Raw genomic sequence first — 22,662 nt, forward strand, 5'->3', positions numbered from 1 at the left:
CCCCCGGGACCCGCTGATACGTCTCCAACGTATCTATAATTTTTGATTGTTCCATGCTATCATATTACCTGTTTTGGATGTTTATGGGCTTTATTTTATACATTATTATCATTTTTGGGACTAACCTACTAACCGGAGGCTCAGCCCATATTGCTGTTTTTTGCCTATTTCAGTATTTCGAAGAAAAGGAATATCAAACGGAGTCCAAACGGAATGAAACCTTCGGGAGCGTGATTTTTGGAACGAACAAGATCCGGAGAGCTTGGAGTGCAAGTCAAGAAACAATCGGAGCCTCCACGAGATAGGAGGCCCCCCCTGTAGGGCACGCCCCCTGTCTCGTGGGCCCCTCGGATGTCCACCGATGTACTTCTTCCTCCTATATATACCTACAGACCCCGAAAACATCCGGGGGCACCACGAAACACAATTTCCACCACCGTAACCTTCTGTATCCGCGAGATCCCATCTTGGAGCCTTCACCGACACTCTGCCAGAGGGGGAATCGACCATGGAGGGCCTGTACATCAACATCCTTGCCCCTCCTATGAGTTGTGAGTAGTTTACCACAGACCTACGGGTCCATAGTTATTAGCTAGATGGCTTCTTCTCTCTTTTTGGATCTCAATACAATGTTCTCCCCCTCTCTTGTGGAGATCTATTCGATGTAATCTCTTTTTGCGGTGTGTTTGTCGAGATCCGATGAATTGTGCGTTTATGATCATATTTATCTATGGATATTAATTGAATCTTCTCTGAATTCTTTTATGTATGATTGAGTTATCTTTGCAAGTCTCTTCGAATTATCGGTTTGGTTTGGCCTACTAGATTGATCTTTCTTGCCATGGGAGAAGTGCTTAGCTTTGGGTTCAATCTTGCGGTGTTCTTACCCAGTGACAGAAAGGGTTGCAAGACACGTATTGTATTGTTGCCATCGAGGATAACAAGATGGGGTTTATATCATTTTGCATGAGTTTATCCTTCTACATCATGTCATCTTGCTTAATGCGTTGCTCTGTTCTTATGAACTTAATACTCTAGATGCATGCTGGATAGCGGTCGATGTGTGGAGTAATAGTAGTAGATGCAGGCAGGAGTCGGTCTACTTGTTATGGACATGATGCCTATATACATGATCATGCCTAGATAATCTCATAACTATGCGCTTTTCTATCAATTGCTCGACAGTAATTTGTTCACCCACCGTAATACTTATGCTCGAGAGAGAAGCCTCTAGTGAAACCTATGGCCCCCGGGTCTATCTCTTATCATATTTGCTTTCAATCTACTTTTATTTGCATCTTTACTTTTTTGCATCTATATTATAAAATACCAAAAATATATTTATCTTATCATACTATCTCTATCAGATCTCACTTTCGAAAGTGGCCGTGAAGGGATTGACAACCCCTTTATTGCGTTGGTTGCGAGTTCTCAGTTTGTTTGTGTAGGCACGTGAGATTTTTGAGGAGCCTCCTACTGGATTGATACCTTGGTTCTCAAAAACTGAGGGAAATACTTACGCTACACTTGCTGCATCACCCTCTCCTCTTCGGGGAAAACCAACGCTAGCTCAAGACGTAGCAAGAAGGATTTCTGGCACCGTTGCCGGGGAGGTCTTCGCTCAAGTCAAGACATATCAAGTACCTATCACAAACCCATCTCCCTCGCATTTACATTATTTGCCATTTGCCTCTCGTTTTCCTCTCCCCCACTTCAGCTTTGCCATTTTATTCGCCCCCTCTTTCCCAATCTCCTCCTCTCTCTTTCGCTTGCCTTTTTGTTTGCTTGTGTCTCCATGTGCCTTCTATGTGCTTGCATCTTTGATTGCTAAAAATCTATTGATATGGATCCACTTAAAGTGTTCTACTTGGATCATCTTCGATCCTTATGCGCTCGTGCTGAAACCCCAACTAGCCTAGTTGATGGGAAATCTTTAGATGAGCATGCTCATTTTGTGCGTCATCGTTTGTCTGAAAAAGGGTAGGTCTTATGGTATCATATAACTAGTTTGCTATGCTATACTTGGAATCTTTGTGAAAGTTGTGATTTTACTTTTTGCTCTAAGAACCCTAAAAAACACATTCCCTACCTATGTGAGTTCAATGATAATGAAATCTTATCTTCTTATGCAAAGGGCGTTTATAGTTTCTATGATATAGAACAAATTGAAGAATTTTTAGTTTTTAAGGGTGCTCATGAAGTTGCTTCTTTGATTGAAAAGTATGATTTTACTCTCAACAAGTCTGAAAATTCCGTCATACTTAAATATTGCAATGAAAACTTTGCTCATAATGTCCATGTCCAAGAATTTATTGAAAGAATGACCGTTGCTTTGGAAGAAAATAATGATATGCATGAATCTATAGATAATGATGATTCCGATGATTTGGTTGAAATATCCCTTGACGAACATGATGCTTGCTATTCTTGTGCCCATGATGCCAATATTTATGAAGACGAATTTACTATAGTTCCGTATGTTAAACATGAGATCATTGCTATTGCACCCATACTTGGTAGTTCCTTCGATAAAAAGCATGATTGCAATGATTTTACTATAAATTCTCTTGATGTATATTGTGCTAATAATTTGCAAAACCCTAAGCTTGGGGATGCTAGTTTTGCTATGTTTACTATTTGTTGCAATGATCATGATTGGGGTGATTCTTTTTATGATCTTGAAAATTTATTTAAGCCCCATGATGAATATGAGATTGATAATAGTGTTTGCAATAATATTGAAAGTGGGTTTGGAAGAGTGTCAACTTTAGATCCCACATATTTGGAGAATGTTCAATCTTATGAAATTTTTGAGAAAAGTGGGTTTGGAGAGGTCATGACTTTAGTTAATGTTAATCCCACTATCTTGGAATAGTGTCAACTTTGCATGCATGTGGATCGTGTAGAGAATATGTTATGTGATAGCTATTTTGTTGAATTTTCTTATGATCCCACATGTAATTATTATGAGAGAGGAAAATATGGTTGTAGAAATTTTCATGTTACTAAATTACCTCTCGTCATGTTGATATTGCTATTGTCTCTTTCTTCTTCCTTACATATGCTAGTTTTTGCTTGCCTTGCAAATTTGTTTGCTTATAATATGCCTATGCATAGGAAGTATGTTAGACTTAGATGTGTTTTATTATGTGTTTCATGATGCTCTCTTTGTGCTTCAATTCTTGTCTTTCATGTGAGCATCATTAAAATTATCAATGCCTAGTTAGGGGCTTTAAACGATAGCGCTAGTTGGGAGGCAACCCAATTTTTCTTTACGTTCTTTGTTTTTGTTCCTGTTTAGTGTTAAATTTTGTTTCTACTTTCTGTTTAGATGTTTTTTTATCTTTTGTTTAGTGTTTGTGCCAAGTAGAACCTATAGGATAAACTATGATGATGGTTGATTTGATTCTGCTGAAAAACAGAAACTTTGCGCTCACGAGAAAAAATTCAATAAATCACAGAAACGTGCTTTTGCATTGATTTGTTTTGCTTCTGATCAATAAAAAAATTGTCCACTACGTCCTATTTTGGTAGGATTTTTAGAGTTCCATAAGTTTGAGTTAGTTACAGATTGCTACAGACTGTTCTGTTTTTGACAGATTCTGTTTTTCGTGTGTTGTTTGCTTATTTCAATGCATCTATGGCTAATAAATTAGTTTATAAACCATAAGGAAGTTGGAATACAGTATGTTTAACACCAAAATAAATAAAGAATGAGTTCATTACAGTACCTTATGTGGTGGTTTTGTTTTCTTTCACTAACGGAGCTTATAAGATTTCCTGTTGAGTTTTGTGTTGTGAAGTTTTCAAGTTTTGGGTAAAGCTTTTATGGACTATGGAATAAAGAGTGGCAAGAGCCTAATCTTGGGGATACCCAAGGCACCCCAAGATATTCAAGAATAGCCAAAAGCCTAAGCTTGGGGATGCCCCGGGAAGGCATCCCCTCTTTCGTCTTCGTTCATTGGCAACTTTACTCAGAGCTATATTTTTATTCGCCACATGATATGTGTTTTGCTTGGAGCGTAGTGTATTATATTGGTCTTTGCTTGTTAGTTTACCACAATCATCCTTGCTGTACTCACCTTTTGGTAGAAGCCTATTTGATTAGAATTTGCTAGAATACTCTATGTGCTTCACTTATATCTTTTGAGCTTGATAGTTTTTGCTCTAGTGCTTCACTTATATCTTTTAGAGCATGGTGGTGGATTAATTTTGAAGAAATTGCTAGTCTCTCATGCTTCACTTATATTATTTTGAGAGTATTTTATAACAGTATGGTATTTTCTATGGTTATAATTTGGTTCTAGAATGATAAGCATCCAAGTTCGGTATAATAAAAACTATCATAGAAAGTGAATTGGATGCTATGATCAATTTGATGCTTGATAATTGTTTTGAGATATGGAGGTAGTGATATTAAAGTCATGCTAGTTGGGTGATTATGAATTTAAAGAATGCTTGTGTTGAAGTTTGTGATTCCCGTAGCATGCACGTATAGTGAACCGCTTTGTGATGAAGTTGGAGCACAATTTTATTTATTGAATGTCTTCCTTATGAGTGGCAGTCGGGGACGAGCGATGGTCTTTTCCTACCAATCTATCCCCCTAGGAGCATGCACGTAGTGCTTTGGTTTTTGATGACTTCTAAATTTTTACAACAAGTATATGAGTTCTTTTGACTAATGTTGAGTCCATGGATTATACGCACCCTTTCACCCTTCCATTATTGCTAGCCTCTCTTGTACCGTGCAACTTTCGCCGGTACCATACACCCACCATATAACTTCCTCAAAACAGCCACCATACCTACCTATTATGGCAATTTCCATAGCCATTCCGAGGTATATTGCCATGCAACTTTCCACCATTCCGTTTATTATGACACGTTTCATCATTGTCATATTGCTCTTTGCATGATCATGTAGTTGACATCGTATTTGTGGCAAAGCCACCATCATAATCTTCATACATGTCTCTCTTGATTCATTGCATATCCCGGTATACCGCCGGAGGCATTCACATAGAGTCATATCTTGTTCTAGCTTTGAGTTGTAATTTTTGAGTTGTAAATCCATAAAACTGTGATGATCTCCATTATTAGAGCATTGTCCTACTGAGGAAAGGATGATGAAGACTATGATTCCCCCACAAGTCGGGATGAGACTTCGGACTTTACAAAAAAAAGAGAAAGGCCAAAAAGAAAAAGAAAAAAGAGAAGGCCAAAGAAAAGAAAAAAAGAAAAAAGAAGAGAAAAAAAGAATGAGAGAAAAATAGAGAAGGGACAATGCTACTATCTCTTTTTCCACACTTTTGCTTCAGATAGCACCATGATCTTCATGATAGAGAGTCTCATATGTTGTCACTTTCATATACTAGTGGGAATTTTTCATTATAGAACTTGGCTTGTATATTCCAATGACGGGCTTCCTCAAAATGCCCTAGGTCTTCGTGAGCAAGCAAGTTGGATGCACACCCACTAGTTTTCTTTTGTTGAGCTTTCATATATTTATAGCTCTAGTGCATCCGTTGCATGGCAATCCCTACTCGCTCACATTGATATCTATTAATGGGCATCTCCATAGCCTGTTGATACGCCTAGTTGATGTGAGACTATCTTCTCCTTTTTTGTCTTCCCCACAACCACCATTCTATTCCGCATATAATGCTATGTCCATGGCTCACGCTCATGTATTGCGTGAAAGTTGAACGAGTTTGAGATTATTAAAGTATGAAAGAATTGCTTGGCTCGTCATCGGGGTTGTGCATGATTAAATACTTTGTGTGATGAAGATAGAGCAACAGCCAGACTATATGATTTTGTAGGGATAACTTTCTTTAGCCATGTTATTTTGAGAAGACATGATTACTTTGCTTAGTATGCTTGAAGTATTACTATTTATTATGTCAATATGAACTTTTATTTTGTATTATTTGGATCTGAACATTCATGCCACATTAAAGAAAATTACATTGAGAATTATGCTAGGTAGCATTCCATATCAAAAATTCTCTTTTTATCATTTACCTACTCGAGGACGAGCAGGAATTAAGCTTGGGGATGCTTGATACGTCTCCAACATATCTATAATGTTTGATTGTCCCATGCTATTATATTACCTGTTTTGGATGTTTATGGGCTTTATTTTATACATTATTATCATTTTTGGGACTAACCTACTAACCGGAGGCCCAGCCCATATTGCTGTTTTTTTGCCTATTTCAGTATTTCGAAGAAAAGGAATATCAAACGGAGTCCAAACGGAATGAAACCTTCGGGAGCGTGATTTTTGGAACAAACAAGATCCGGAGAGCTTGGAGTGCAAGTCAAGAAACAACCAGAGCCTCCACGAGATAGGAGGGCACCCCCCTGTAGGGCGCGCCCCCTGTCTCGTGGGCCCCTCGGGCATCCACCGACGTACTTCTTCCTCCTATATATACCTACGGACCCTGAAAACATCCGGGGGCACCACGAAACACAATTTCCACCACCGTAACCTTCTGTATCCGCGAGATCCCATCTTGGAGCCTTCGTCGGCACTCTGCCGGAGGTGGAATCGACCATGGAGGGCCTATACATCAACATCCTTGCCCCTCCTATGAGTTGTGAGTAGTTTACCACAGACCTACGGGTCCATAGTTATTAGCTAGATGGCTTCTTCTCTCTTTTTGGATCTCAATACAATGTTCTCCCCCTCTCTTGTGGAGATCTATTCGATGTAATCTCTTTTTGCGGTGTGTTTGTCGAGATCCGATGAATTGTGCGTTTATGATTAGATTTATCTATGGATATTAATTGAATCTTCTCTGAATTCTTTTATGTATGATTGAGTTATCTTTGGAAGTCTCTTAGAATTATCGGTTTGGTTTGGCCTACTAGATTGATCTTTCTTGCCATGGGAGAAGTGCTTAGCTTTGGGTTCAATCTTATGGTGTTCTTACCCAGTGACAGAAAGGGTTGCAAGACACGTATTGTATTGTTGCCATCGAGGATAACAAGATGGGATCTATATCATATTGCATGAGTTTATCGTTCTACATCATGTCATCTTGCTTAATGTGTTGCTCTCTTCTTATGAACTTAATACTCTAGATGCATGCTGGCTAGCGGTCGATGTGTGGAGTAATAGTAGTAGAAGCAGGCAGGAGTCGGTCTACTTGTTATGGACGTGATGCCTATATACATGATCATGCCTAGATAATCTCATAACTATGTGCTTTTCTATCAATTGCTCGACAGTAATTTGTTCACCCACCGTAATACTTTTGCTCCCGAGAGAAGCCTCTAGTGAAACCTATGCCCCCCGGGTCTTTCTCTTATCATATTTGCTTTCAATCTAGTTTTATTTGCATCTTTACATTTTTGCATCTATATTATAAAATACCAAAAATATATTTATCTTATCATACTATCTCTATCAGATCTCACTTTTGCAAGTGGTCGTGAAGGGATTGACAACCCCTTTATTGCGTTAGTTGCGAGCTCTCAGTTTGTTTGTGTAGGCGCGTGGGACTTTTGAGGAGCCTCCTACTGGATTGATACCTTGGTTCTCAAAAACTGAGGGAAATACTTACGCTACACTTTCTGCATCACCCTCTCCTCTTCGGGGAAAACCAACGCTAGCTCAAGACGTAGCACCTGCCTGCACCGCCGTTCGCCCTCCGCCTCGCCGCCAGCTTCACCCCGCCACTGAACGAGCTCCACCGCCGCCTCTGCCGCCGGGATTGGATGGATCCGTCCATCTCCGGCCTCGCCGCCGTCCGGGGCATCTCGCCGAAGCCCCGAGGGCGTCGCCACTGCCCCTGCCTCCCTCGATCCAGGAGAGATAAAGGAGGAGGATGACGCCCTCACCCCCCCTGGGCCTCCTCCCTTCCCAGGCCCAGTCACCGCGACCCTGAGCCGGCCCATCGTCCCCACGCGGCCCGATTCCCCCGTTCCTTTTTTTCGCTAGGTAAATTTCTTCCAAGTCCTAGAATTACTAATCCATGTGTGCATCTTTGACCTATCATAACTTGATGCTCGTTGCTCCGTTTTGCGTGCGTGATATGTCAAAATGTTCATTGCGAGATGCTCTTCATTTTGTTCCGTTGTGACATGCTTGTTTGAGTCCATATTGATGCCCTAATCTTCGTTGCAAGAGTGCTATATGATGTTAACCTGTTGAGACTGTTATAACTTTCTGTTTTGTCATTTTTGTTGCATTTTGTGTGTGCATCCTTTGAGCATGATGTCTACATGTTTTAGGAGCATATTCATGCCATCTTTACAGTGGTGCAATACATGTATTTTTGTCTGCCTTGTGGTGAGTTCATCAAGCTTGTGAAGTGGGCTACTTGTTGTTACTGTTTTGCTAGGCTAAATCTGTTATATCATTATGCTATGTCAACCTGCTGCTAAAAGTCATACTATGCATAATCTGGTGATGTTCACTCAGGATGTTGTATTCTACGTGTTATGCTATATCCATTAATGCCCTTGGTTGCAATTATGGCATGTTGTAGCTTGTTGTTATCATGCTCCAAACTTGCTAAATAATGTTTCTGTCATCCTGTTAACATGAAGTTCAGTTTTGCCATGTGTCTTGCTAGTGATGCATGCACCCTATGTCTATGTTATTGCCATTCTTAGCTTCACAATTATGCCATCTTAGTGTTGGTTGCTTCACATGCCATGAAATGCTTTGTAGTGAGCTATACAAGCTCACCAACATGCCTACTTATCATTGTTTCTGCCATGTACTGTTATTTTCACTAGGTCTGAATCTGTCATATCATTTTCCATGTTTGCATGGAAGCTACCATCTTTTCAGTTGATCTTTGGAATAAGTTCAGTAAGGGAGTTTTGTTAATTGCTTTTAGTAATAGCATGCCATGCCTTTGTTTCCCGTGATTAGTTCATGTATCATGTTATTTGATAGCTCTAAACATTGCAACCTGATGTTATTTCTGCCATGTCCAGTGATTTCTGCCAAGTCTGTGAAACTGTTATTATTTGCAATCTTGCCATGTCCTTTTGAGCATGTTCTAGTGATTTCTGGAGATAGCTAAGTGTTCATGTTTTGTCATGATTTACCTGTACATCATGTACATGACTTTTTTTTTATGTTGAGGTGCTGTAGCATATTGTTTTGATGCTTGCTACATGCCTAGTTGCTGTTTTGGACAGCTTGTCCTTTAAACTTGTTTCATCTGTATGTGTTGAACCATTGCTCCGTTTTGAGTGTGCTCTATATGAAACTTGCTTAATTTTGCATATAGTTTCATGTTACCTTGTTGCATACATGGTTTGAATGTGTTTTCTTGATGTTTGTATGCATTTTTCATCAATGCCATGTTTTAACTTGTTTTGCTCATATCTTCTAAGCCGTAGCTCCGAACTAAATGAACTTTAAATGTACCTTGACTAGAATTTCGTGTAGATCATCTTGGTGCATCTTAACTTGATGTTTAACAACTTGAACATAAGGTTTATTCAGATCTGGACCAATTTCGAAATTTTCATATGAGGACTTATCGGATTTATTATATGATGTTTCCGGCCTCATTTAAACTTGCATTAATGTGTTGTTCTTGTTTGCATCATCTCTTACCATGAGTAGCCTCATCTAGCCTTTGTCATGCATCATTCTTGGTTGTGCATCTTGTCATGTTTATGTGTTGTGTGTTTACCTTGTTGTTTGCTTCTTTCCGGGTTGTGCTCCTTCTCGATAGTTCCTGTTTCGTTGCGATCGTGAGGATTCGTTCGACTACGCTTGGTTCATCTTCGCCCGTTCGTCTTCTTCATGGACTCGTTCTTCTTCCTAGCAGGATTTCAGGCAAGATGACCGTTACCCTTGATCTCACTACTATCATTGCTATGCTAGTTGCTTTGTTCTATCGCTATGCTGCGCTACCTATCACTTGCTCTTCAAGCCTCCCAAATTGCCATGTCAGCCTCTAACCTTTTCACCCTTCCTAGCAAACCATTACTTGGCTATGTTACCACTTTGCTCAGCCCCTCTTATAGCGTTGTTAGTTGCAGGTGAAGTTGAAGATTGCTCCATGATGGACATGATTATGTTGGGATATCACAATATCTCTTCTTTAATTAATGCATCTATATACTTGGTAAAGGGTGGAAGGCTCGGCCTTATGCCTGGTGCTTTGTTCCACTCTTGCCACGTTAGTTTCCGTCATACCGGTGTTATGTTCCTTGATTTTGCGTTCCTTACACGGTCGGGTGTATGGGACCCCCTTGATTGTTCGCTTTGAATAAAACTCCTCCAGCAAGGCCCAACCTTGGTTTTAACATTTGCCACCTAAGCCTTTTTCCGTTGGGTTCTGCAGACTCAAGGGTCATCTTTATTTTTACCTCCCCCCCCTGGGCCAGTGCTCGCCGTGAGTGTTGGTCCAACCTGTTAGCCGCCGGTGGCCACCAGGGGCAACTCTGGGCTGGCCTACCGGAAGTTTGGACAATCCGGTGTGCCCTGAGAACGAGATATGTGCAGCTCCTATCAGGATTTGTCAGCACATTCGGGCGGCTTTGCTGGTCTTGTTTTACCATTGTCGAAATGTCTTGTAACCGAGATTCTGAGTCTGATCGGTTCTTTCCGGGAGAAGGAATATCCTTCGTTGGTCGTGAGAGCTTATAATGGGCTAAGTTGGGACACTCATGCAGGGTTTAAACTTTCGAGAGCCGTGCCCGCGGTTATGTGGCAGATGTGAATTTGTTAATATCCGGTTATAGAGAACTTGACACCAGATTCGAATTAAAACACATCAACCGCATGTGTAACCGTGATGGTCTCTTTTCGGCGGAGTCCGGGAAGCGAACACGGTTTGTGTTACACTAGTAGAAAAGGGGGCAATGGTCCATGCCGGGTCAGCCAATTAGTCCCGGTTCAATTCAGAACCGAGACCAATGGGGGCATTGGACCCGGTTCGTGAGCCCCGGGGGCCGGCCGGGCCACATGGGCCATTGGTCCCGGTTCGTCTAGACCTTTTGGTCCCGGTTGGTGGGACGAGCCGGAACCAATGGTCCTCGCTCCTGGCCCACCACTATTGGTCCCGGTTGGAGGCATGAACCGGGACCAAAGGCCACCCATTAGTCCCGGTTAATACCACCAACCGGGACTAAAGGGTTGGTCCTTGTTGTGGCCAGAGTTTAGTCCCACCTCGCCAACCGAAGGGGGCTCACACCGGTTTATAAGCCCCTCCCTCTCTGCCTTGTTGAGCTCCTCTCAAAATGAAAATAGATGCCCCTTATACAGGAAATTTGACCTAAATTCATACTGAATTTCTCTGAAGTTAGTAGAAATTTATTATGAATTTAGGTTGAATTTTCTCTATAAGCGCATCTATGCTCAGTTTTTAGTAAAGTTAATCACAACTATTTTTTCTTCTATTTATTTCTGGGTAGTTTTTTATATAGTTTTTTTTCTTTTCTGCTATATTTATTTTTTTTCTATTTATTTCTGAGTTGTAATAAGTCATTAAAAATAAAAAAGATTTTAGTAAAGTTAATCACAACTATTTTTTCTTCTATTTATTTCTGAGTAGTTTTTTATATAGTTTTTTTCTTTTTTGTTATATTTATTTTTTCTATTTATTTCGGTGTGGTAATAAGTCATTAAAAATAAGCATCTTTGCTCATTTTTTAAGTAAAGTTATAACAACTATTTTTTCTTCTATTTATTTCTGAGTAGTTTTTTATATAGTTTTTTTCTTTTCTGCTATATTTATTTTTTGTATTTATTTCTGTTTGGTAATAAGTCATTAAAAATAAAAAAAAGAGGCGCAATGCTAGTTAATTCGCTTCAAGCCTTTCGGAATAGTGTAAACTGCACTGCTCATGCTCCTTGCAGTCTACCCTATTCCTCAAGGCTTGAAGCGAACCAACGTGTAGGTGAGCATTGAGCCTCTTCTTCATCGTCTCTGCACTCAGGGCTTATAAACAGCTGCGAGTGCCTCTCACTTGGCGAGGTGGGACTAAAAAACAACTGCAGAAAGAATCAACTAAAAAACAGCTGCAGAAAATAAATAAGTAATTAGACGGGTCCATTAGTACCGGTTGGTGGCTCGAACCGGGACCAATGCCCCTCTTTAGTCCCGGTTGGTGGCACCAACTGGGACCAATGCCCCTCTTTAGTCCCGGGTGGTGGCACCAACCGGGACCAAAGGTCTTTGTTTTCCGCCCTTTGGGCTGCTGAAAAGAGGCCTTTGGTCCCGATTGGTGCCACCAACAGGGACTAAAGGGGGCACTGGTCCCGGTTTGTGCCACGAACCGGGACCAAAGCCTTTGCTATATAAGTAGCACTTAGGAAAATTTCAGAACCGCATCCCCACTTTGATCTCTCCTCCTCCTCTCCCGACGCCGCGCGCCGTCGCCTGCCGCCACCTCGCCGTCACCGCCCCGCCCCGACGCCGTTGCCGCCCCGCCCCGCCATGCCGCCCCGATGTCGCCGCCCCGGCCAGCGCTGCCCCGACATCGTCGCTGCCCCGCGCCACACCTCGCCGTCGCCGTCGCTGTCGACCTCGCCGTGAGCAACTTTTTATGATTTTTTGTAGATTTTTTTGTAGTTTATAGATTTTTTTGTTAGATTAGATGTGTAGTAATTTAGATGTGTAGTTCATAGTATGTTAATTTAGTTGTGTAATTAATTTGTTCATATTGTGTTAGATTTTTTATCTGTTAATAGATTTTTTTTGGTGATATTATTGTTGAATATGCATGTTTGGTGATATTATTGTTAATAGATTTTTTTGGTGATATTTAGATTGTGTAATTAATTTTGTTCATAGAATTTTAATGATTTTTTTCATAGTATTTAAAAAAGGAAAAAAATAAGAAGAGAAAGTGTTTAATATAATTAGTTAGAAAAATACTAGTTTATTTTTAGTAACTACTATTTTATTTTATTTATAGTAAGTGCTTCATATATAGTTGAACTAGCTAGTTGATTTAATAAACTAATTTATTTTACTATATATAGAAGTAGTTTGTACTAAGTGCTACTTTATTTATTTATAGTAAGTGCTACTTTATTTATTTATAGTAAGTGCTACTTTGTTTTTAGTACGTACTACTTTATTTATTTATAGTAAGTGCTTAGTAGTTGAACTAGATAGTTGATTTAATTAATAAAACTACTTTATTTAACTATATATAGAAGTACGTAGTTCCCGCATCGACGTCGGCGATGCCTATCCCGCATCCTCGTCGTCGTGGACTCGGCGGTGGAGGCCTGCTTGATCAGGGCCATGTTCGGGACTGGGCTCCGCCGGGCTGGTATTGGGAGGTGCTACCTTCTGGGGGATGTAGGTTGGTGAGGAGGCAGCCCGTTGTTGACCTGATCCTTGTTTGGTGGCAGTCGCGTGGGCCAGTTACGGTGTCGAGGCTTCCGGACACCGCGGAGGTGGTACGTCACCGTGTCAGCAAGGAGGACGAGCACGTCCGTCGCTACATGGTTGCGTTGGAGGGCAGGTTCGACAATACCTGGCAGGTTCTTCAGGGATCTCACTGGAGCTATGATCCTGTGATCGTTCCTTATCTTTGGGTGTCTACCGCCCGCGACGATACCCGTCGGGCGCTACAGTTCTAGATGTATTAATTAGCGATGCTATATGTATGATAGTATTCGAGGAGTATTCGACGATGTATGGACACAAGAGATGATGTACTTTTGGTTATAATTGAATGCATGCTAATTTGAATACTACTTTATTTTACGATTTGGTTTTGCTTATTGAATGCTCATATTGGAAAAGTACTCCTACTTTGAATGCTAAAATTGAAGAGTACTCTATGCAGAAATCTAGGAGCCCCCTTCATCATCCACGCCGTTGTGGGGGTAGCTTCTCCTTCATTCCCGTGTGCTAGACAATTTGTTGTAATAATGCACTCGGGAATGAAAGGAGGAGCTATGTACCATCACCGATAGTCAACCCGTGATTAATAATAATGATCTAATTTAGGTTTTTTAGTACATATATTTAATATTTGAATTATGAACTTAGGCTGGAAATGTCGTACTCGGACGATGAAAACCGCCCGGGGGAGTGCGACTGGTGCCACGACGACCGAGGTATGTGCGACAGGTTCATTGAGATGGACGAAGATCGGCGCTTCAGCATTAAGCTCGAGGAGACCTTCGAAGTTCATACGGTACGCAACAACGACAATAGTTTTTTTCGTAATTAAGCACGACTTCAACTATTTTAACGTGTATTTTTCATCTTTTCCAATTCGACTAGCTTATCTCATGCTTTGCAAGACGCTATGTTTTGGAGAGGATGGGTTTTGAAGACCATGCAAGTATGGAAACCAAAAAAATTATCCTAAGTACCCATCATGCTGTGGATTTTCAAGTAAAGTTGTACAATGCTCAGAGTGTAACCCATTTTGGTTGCAAAAATTAGGAAGCACTTTGCAAGATGTATGGTTTTGATGAGGGTATGCTTGTCACCATGGATCTTGGTGATCCTACAATCGAGCAAGAGAGACTTTCGATTTGCGTCCTTGTGGATACACCTCCAATTCTTTCCCCATGTGAGCTTAACATAGTTATTAAGTAATTTATATTGTTTATTTCAAAATAGTTGACAACTTATTTCCATTGACAACTTATTTTCATTCTTCAAAGAATGTGTGGAAGATGGTAGACAGAACCTACTACACCGAAGGCTCCGAATTAACTTATCAGGAGAAAAACCATCTGGTCGCATTTTGTACTGATCTTGAGAACTACAATATCTACAATCAAACTCCTCAACATTATGGTCAATACGTGCCACTAGTACATGTGTTGAACTAAGGTAACTACCATGGAGATACCCTGGTAAGATTTTTTACTATTATGACATCCGTGCATCTTTTTGCACACTTCTAAAACTAGTACATCATTGCTAACTACGAAGTTATTACTATGTTTTTCAACAGATAATCCCGAATGATTGTGTGCCTCATCTGATGTATACGCACGGTACCCTTCATGTTTTGAACATACAACCAGGTCTTCCTACGAATCTCAATTGTCCATACCGGGTTTCTAAAAGAAGTGGAGACATGACAATCAAAGAATGAAAAAAAAATGTATGGACAGTCGTAAGGAGCTTCCTGGAAGCAAAAAGCAGTGAAGGGCAAGAATTGGAGACAGGATGATCGCCATTCTTCATAATGGAGAGTCGGGGTCTATATTGTTTTATGCTATTTTACCTTAAGAGTTTTTAGGTCCTACCTGATACTGATGATCATGTGCTAAGAACAATTATGTAGGGTTGGGTTCGATGACTATGAGGATGATGATCGTATGACTTATTATTAATAATGAGTAGAAGTTGTATGATGATGCATGATTAGTAAGACTTGTTATTATATATGATGATGCATGATGCGAGCATGCATGAGTTATTATATCAGCGGGTGAAATGAACATATATAGCAGCAGCGTTGGTAGGACGAAGATATAAGAGAGGACACTTCTCTCTATTAGCTAGCTAATAACAACCTAAAAATAACCCCCAAAACCCCTAAAGCAACCACTTTTCTAAAAAAACATGGACTTTTGGTCCCGGTTGGTGCCACCAACCGGGACCAAAGGCCCCCTGACTGGGCTCGGCGCACAGGCCACGTGGAGGCACATTGGTCCCGGTTCGTGTTTGAACCGGGACTAATGGGTGGAGGTATTAGTAACGACCCATAAGTCCCGGTTCATGAACCGGGACTAAAGGCCCTTACGAACCGGGACTATTAGGTGTTTTTCTACTATATGTTTGAACGTAAGTAGTTTCAGGATCCCTTCTTGATCATTTCTAGCTTCTCGACCGTTGCGTTGCTTCTCTTCTCGCTCTTATTTGCGTATGTTAACCACCATATATGCTTAGTCGCTGCTGCAACCTCACCACTTATCCTTTCCATACCGCTTTAAGCTTTGATAGTCTTGATACCCATGGTTATGGGATTGTTGAGTCCTCGTGGCTCACAGATTACTACAACAACAGTTGCAGGTACAGGTAATGCGATGATCATGACGCGAGAGCGATGTTTACTTGTTTTGGAGTTCTTCTTCTGCTTCTTCTTCAATCAGGGGATAAGTTCCAGGTCGGCAGCCTGGGCTAGCAGGGTGGATGTCGTTGAGTTTCTGTTTGTGTTCATCCGTAGTCGGATGTTGCTCTTATGTATGATGTTGTGGTATTCGTGTGGCATTGTGTGCCTCTTGTATGTATCTCCAACTATTATGTAATGGTACGATATAATGATATCCACCTTGCAAAAGCATCTCCAATATGCGGTTCTATCCTTGGTGGGACCTTCGAGTTCCTTTAGGATTCGCATATTGGGTGTGACAGTCGGTGATCCGCCTATCCATGTGATCGAGGTGGCGAGTATGTGGTGGCTCCCCGCCCACTGTCTTCCTGGAGTGTGGTGACCCATCAACGCCATGGTTAGCCGATGGGACCCCCATGAGCAGTGGTCGATTGTGCCAGTATGGTGGGTGGAGGGGGCTCAAAGAGGACAAAATCACTGTTCTCACCCTTATGGCATAGTTAAGCATGAACTGACTTCATTTTAGAGAAAAATTCAGATCTAACCTTTCTCTACTCTCATCGTCCCGGGTGGTAGGGTACACTCCCTACCACCTCAGGCTATGCCGGCAGGGTGCTGGTTAACATGCCAGCGCCGTCATGGCATCGTTCGCTGACATGGTACCCTACCGCCACCAGCCTTGGCGGCAGGGTGTCGTACCATACCGCTAGTGACCTTGGCAGTAGGGTAACATGCCTTACCACCCAGAAAAAAAACCTACCAGGCCCCTGTAGCCTTTCCAAAATAGAGAACCCTCTATCAACTACATAAAATTAAATTTACATGTAGCACAACAATATAGCAACAATCTATTAACAACAACATTGCAAATTCCGTCACACACAACAATATAGCATCACACACAACAATGCCATCACAAATAGTTTAACATTAACCAAATCCCTCAGCATAATAGTTCAACATATCCAAATACTAATAGCAAGCTCAACATGCAAATAAAAGGTTCTCAAGTTCAGCAAAACACCAAGTTCATAACAAATACTACATAGCAAGCAAGTGGCCAAATCACTTCCTTCCCCTCTTGCAAACACGATCCTTGTTTCCCTTTGAGCGTTCATTGGTGGTTATTTTGTGACGAGGACACTCATTTTGGGAAGGTGATGGAATCCAAAGGTTCTAATGTCCACAAGGAACCCCTTTTCCCATGGGTTGGCTGAGTGGAGGTCCATCCCCCATTTGTGACATGTTGATCTCGTTGTAGTCGTGGTCCTGTGGATCCTCTCCCCAAAGATCAGGAAATTGGGACATCGAAAGTGCGATGAAAATTAGCCTAGTGAGAGTGGGTGAGAAAGAGGGAAAATAATAAAAATGTTATAATTAATGCAAAACAATAAAAGTCTTTTTTTCATTAAAAAAGTTATGGAAAAATAGGCTACGTGTAAGCCATGTTTCGTTTCACGGGCACTCGGCTTATATTCCGCATACTTTTAAAAATAAAATAATTCTCTAAAGTAAGCTGAGATCTTTGTGATATACACTTGGCTTATAGGTTGCTCTGTCACAGGGCCTTCAACTACCTCCGTGATGGCCACGTGGTAGGTAACGTTGTCGAGGGTTAACTGTAAGCCAAGAGCTTTTTTATGTAAGCCGAGTTGGTTTTATACTTTTTTCTCACACTCAGCTTAAGAGCAATTAAGCCGAGTTCTCGTTATTTGTCGGGCGTTTTTTAGCGTGTGCTTGCTTTTGTGGAGGTAACCTGAGTGGTTGTGTTTTCACACTTGGCTTACGTCCAGCTGCAAGGCGGCGTGTAATTTTCATGTTGTGTGGACGAAATTTCTTCCTCAAATTTACACACATAATTTCAGTTAAATACCTAACGAGGAACTAGAATAAAACAGAACCGGTCTCTGTAATTTTAAACACTTACAAGGGGAAGGAATGATAGATGGGCCGAGAAGAGAACGTACCGACGCTTGAGGTTCGCGTCGACAGTGTAGGTTCCAGAGCATCCATGGACTTGGGCAGTCTGGTAGTTGCAGCCACGACGCCAGAGCATCTATGACAATGGAATGGGGGTGGGCGGCGGCAGTTCCACGAGAAGAGATGGACACCGTCGCATGCCTCTGAAGATTAAGGTCTACGGTGGGGATATCGGGAATAGTAGGAGGCGTTGAGAGAGAGAGAGAGAGAGAGAGAGAGAGACCGACGTGGAGTGTGTGGTTTGTGCAAGTACAAGGCCCAAAGAACCACATACCGGCCCAATCAACCAGAGGCCTCCCATTCTGCAAAGGGAGTGGCGGCCCTCTAGAACGGATGGCCTAGTGTGCGAGTACTATTGTGGTGCTACATGGATCCCGGTCCTCCTATTTGGCGATGTAAGCACCAGCGGACCAAAGAGCGTGCACCCCACCGCTACCCCCGCGCGCTGACATGGGTCGGCCCATGTGCGGGGCGGGAAAGCCGGAAGCACCTTGGGTTTATTTTTACTTTTTCTGTGTTAACAGTTTCCTTTTAAAAATAATTCAGGATTTCAAAAAATATTGCAAATTGTGAAAAGTTTGTCAATTCAGAAAAAAATCATGATTTGAAAAAATGTTTAGGAAATGATAAATGCTCACGGATTCAAAAAAAAGTGCACCGAATCCAAAAACTGTCCTTGAACTCAAAAAATGTTCGTGATTTCAAAAGAATGTACATTTTTTGAATTTTCATGAACATTTTTATGAGCATTCCCTAACAATGATAAACTTTTTTTTGTATTTGATGAACAAATTTTGACTTTGATAACATTTTTTGAACTTGATTAACAGAAATTGTATTCAGGAACATCTTTTATGAAGAATGGACGAACAAATTTTGAATTCAATGGAAAAAAATGATTTTGATGAAATTATTTTGAAGATTGATGAACAAATGTCGCATTTGATGAACATTTTTTAATTCGATTAACAATTTTCAATGAAATTTTTTAAATCAACAAAAATTAAACTTAATGAACATTTTTTGAATTTGATGAACAAAAAAAGGTCCTCTGTTTGAAATAAAGTTGTGAAAACTGAAAATGTACACAATTTTATAAGATGTTCACAAATTTGTAAAAAAAATACTCATGACTTTAAAATGTTCACAATTTAAAAAAAATAATCATGTATTTTAAAAATGGTCATGATTGCAAAGGCTATTCACAATTTCAATAAATGTTCATGAATCTGAAAGATGCTTGCAAATTTAAAAAGAAAAAGAAAAATTAAACAAAATCGAAATTAAAAATGAAAATAATAATAATAATAATAATAATAATAATAATAATAATAATAATAATAATAATAATAATAATAATAATAATAATAATAATAATAATAATAATAAACAGAAAGGAAAAAGAAAAAGAGAAAGAAAGAAAAAACAGAAAGGAAAGATACCTGTTGAGAGAAGGTTCTTGAACCTTCCCAAAACCGAAGGGGAAGAAATCTGTTAATGGGCCAGCTGAAAGGAGGATCGAAGGCAGGTGGGGAGTAGGCGCTAAGTAGATAGATTGTGCCCTATGCGCAAATAGAAAAACCTCCCATGGATCCAATGGCCACGGACGACCAGATCAAGAAAACGGATGGCCGGAAAAGCATGTGGAGTAAGAGTGCACGCTTTAGGCTCAGTTTTACGGTCCTAGATTCTCATTTGCACTATTTCTTTTTTGCGGAGTTATTGGTTGCACGTATTTTCATGAATCTCTAAATTAACACCTCGATTAGCCACTTCTCTAATCATGTGTCTTTAGTGGAAGTTTTAATCATAATTTCTATATAATATTAGATTAGATGAATGATTGGATGTTGATCCGAAGGCTTAGGAAGTGACAAAGATATATAAAATATCCGTGAAAACTTAGAAATAGATACCCTCGTGACATTCCAATTGCTGGCAAACACAATCTTGGCTCCCACATGGTTTTTTATCAATCAGGAAGTTTTGTTAGGCCACGGCACGGGAATACATATTGAGAGGCATGACCATAGCAATTCCGTGATCATGCTTATTGACAGGTCGAAACAAGGTCATCATCAAGATATGATCGTAACCTGATTTATGGGGGACAAAATAATTAAGGTTCAACATCAACAAGGACTAACGTTTACAAGGAGATAATTTAAACCTCCAACTCTGAATTGGCATATAACTACATAAGCACTGAGAAATTAACTGATTCACTGGCTCCTGGCGCTTTAGTCGTAAGGCCTCCAGATCTTCTTTTGCCTCAGCTGTAAATGACAGGTGTAGCGAAATACATGCATCAGATCTACCCCTTTTATTTTTATATTTTAAGTTCGCGACCAAAAATGACAAGGCCGGCCAAGAACATGAGTGGGGCAAGTAAGTTTAACCTGAGTGCTGTGTCCACACTTCTTCTTGCGACAGTTTGTTGCCCTAGGAGGTAGCCGAGCATAGCACCTGCAACAAGAGATCAATGCAGGGTGACAAAAGGTTAGTATATATTCATATGACACATACGCTCATATACAGTATATAACTATATATAAGCCTAAGATGATAAAATTAATGGAATGGCTAGACGTCAGTCGTTCGAAAAATAAATTTGGGTCAGTCGATGCGTTTCAGCCCTTGGATGAAAATTAAACGCTGTCGATTGCTTCTTCGACCTCGAGTCGTCTTTTTCTTCCACCCGCCTATGGACCACTGGCCGAACTGCCGGCCACTGCCGCCCCGCCCTCCCTGAAACAATCCCCCACCGCTGCTCTTCCACCGCCCCGGACCATCCGTCTAGGCCCCCCATGCCCATTTTTGTCTTCGGTGAAATCCCCCACCGTCGCCCGCCACCACTGCTGTCCACCACCGCCCCCACCCTAAACCGTAAGATAGACACTGGGTAGCCCTCCGGCGAGCCCCTTCCTTCTTCCTCCCCATTGGCCTTCCTCCGGTGAGTTTCTTTGGAAACTCAAAATCGACTGAACCACTAGAAGAATGATATGAATCGCTGAGTGAGTATTACAGAGGAAGGCATTGCCTTATATACACACGAGGAGCACATGAGTGCATGGCGATCCGTACAACAGAAGGAGCTAGTCTCCAGGAGCGCCGTGCGCTAAGCAGCGTGGCCAGCGGGAGTGGCCACGATCACCGCGTGCGGGGCGGATGGAGCGGCGTGGGCGGAGTCCACAACAGCTGTCTTCCAATAGCCCCCCGCAGCCGCAACAGGGTCTTCGACGATGTTGAGGCTGGACCTGAACTCACTGAAGACGGCGGTCGGCAGCCCCTTGGTGAAGACGTCGGCGTACTGGGACGATGAAGGCACGTGCAGAACGCGTACGTCGCCGAAGGAGACGCGCTCACAAATGAAGTGGAGGTCGATCTCCACATGCTTCATGCGCTGGTGCTGAACCGGGTTGGAGGAGAGGTACGTGGCGCTGATGTTGTCGCAGTAGAGATGGTGGCGCTGCCGGGCGGTCGATGAAGCTTGTGGAGGAGTTGGCGGAGCCAGCAGGTGTCGGCAACGGCGTGGTACTCCGCCTCCGCGCTGGAGCGCGAGACGGTGTGCTGGCGCTTCGACGACCAGGAGACGAGGTTGTAACGCCCCGAGCCCGGTGCTTCAGATGCCTTCCTTGTTTTCCGAGATTCGTCGTGCGATTTGTTTTGTTCATTGCATTCATCCTTGCATCATGTGCATTGCATCACGTCATTAACCTTTGCATCTTAACCCAACTAAATAAATGGCATGGATCTTTGATCCATTTAAATCGAGAGAATTCACATGGTGATTCTCTTTAAAACATATCCTCTCGATATTTAGAGAGCTATAGTAAATATTCCAATTATTTGGATTTACCGCAAACACACTTACAAAATATCCTAATGCCTTTGTTGTCTTAATTCTTGATCTCCAACTTTGCCATTATTATTTCATCATTTTCCGGAGCTCCACCAAAAATCCGAACATTTTTGGACCTTCCCAAACCCTCACTTCCGTTCAAACCCATTTGAATTAAATTCAAATGAGTTTGAATTTAAATCTTGCAATCTTGGCCTTTCTATTTTTCTTGGAACGAGCATATTTTTGCGAGTCCGGAAAAATTATCTCCATGCGCAAATCCTTTCCCTAACCCTCTCTTTCCTTCTCTTTAATTGTTTTCTGCTAAAGAAAATATAAGAGAGAGGGAGAAGAGTGCCTAGCCGGCCTCTTAGGCCCAGCTCTAACCCAAGTCGGACCAGGCCAGCCCATCTAAGCCGGCCCAAGGCCCAGCCGCCTCTAACCCTAGCCCAGCCCCCACGCACCCCATTTCCCCCTCCTCGTTCCCTTCCGCCGCCGCACTCACACCCGCAGCGCCCGAACCCATCGCTCGCTGGCCCTCTCCCTCCTCGCTCGATCCCCTCCCCTTGCGCCGCAACTCCCCTCCGCTCGATCCCCTTCTTCCTCGCGCCTCCGCCTTCGCCCAAGGCCTCGCCCTTCCTTCTCCCCCGCGTCCCCATCGCCACCCATCGCCTCAACCCCTCGCACCCGACCTCCTCCGTCGCCTGCGCCTGTGCCCCTCCTCTACCTCGCCTCCTCCTCACGCGCGCCGTGCCCGATTCCCACGGACCGCCTTGCTGCCCCGTCGCCCCTCCGGCCGGCGAGTCTAGGCCGCCCAGCTC

General features: G+C 42.0%; 1 protein-coding gene and 1 long non-coding RNA gene across 2 annotated transcripts in view; both read right to left on the reverse strand.

The window, feature by feature from the left end:
- The window catches only part of LOC119310589 (polyubiquitin 11-like), an 82,879-nt gene that overhangs the window by 53,294 nt on the left and 6,923 nt on the right, over positions 1-22,662 (reverse strand). The window lies entirely within an intron of this gene.
- On the reverse strand, positions 20,079-20,470 carry LOC119312750. Its single transcript, XR_005151436.1, has 2 exons — positions 20,400-20,470; positions 20,079-20,276 (listed from the first exon to the last, which is right to left on the reverse strand). It is a non-coding gene; the product is annotated as an uncharacterized LOC119312750 (long non-coding RNA).

The sequence above is a fragment of the Triticum dicoccoides genome, chromosome 5B (assembly GCF_002162155.2).
Source record: "Triticum dicoccoides isolate Atlit2015 ecotype Zavitan chromosome 5B, WEW_v2.0, whole genome shotgun sequence".
Taxonomy (NCBI): Eukaryota; Viridiplantae; Streptophyta; class Magnoliopsida; order Poales; family Poaceae; genus Triticum; species Triticum dicoccoides.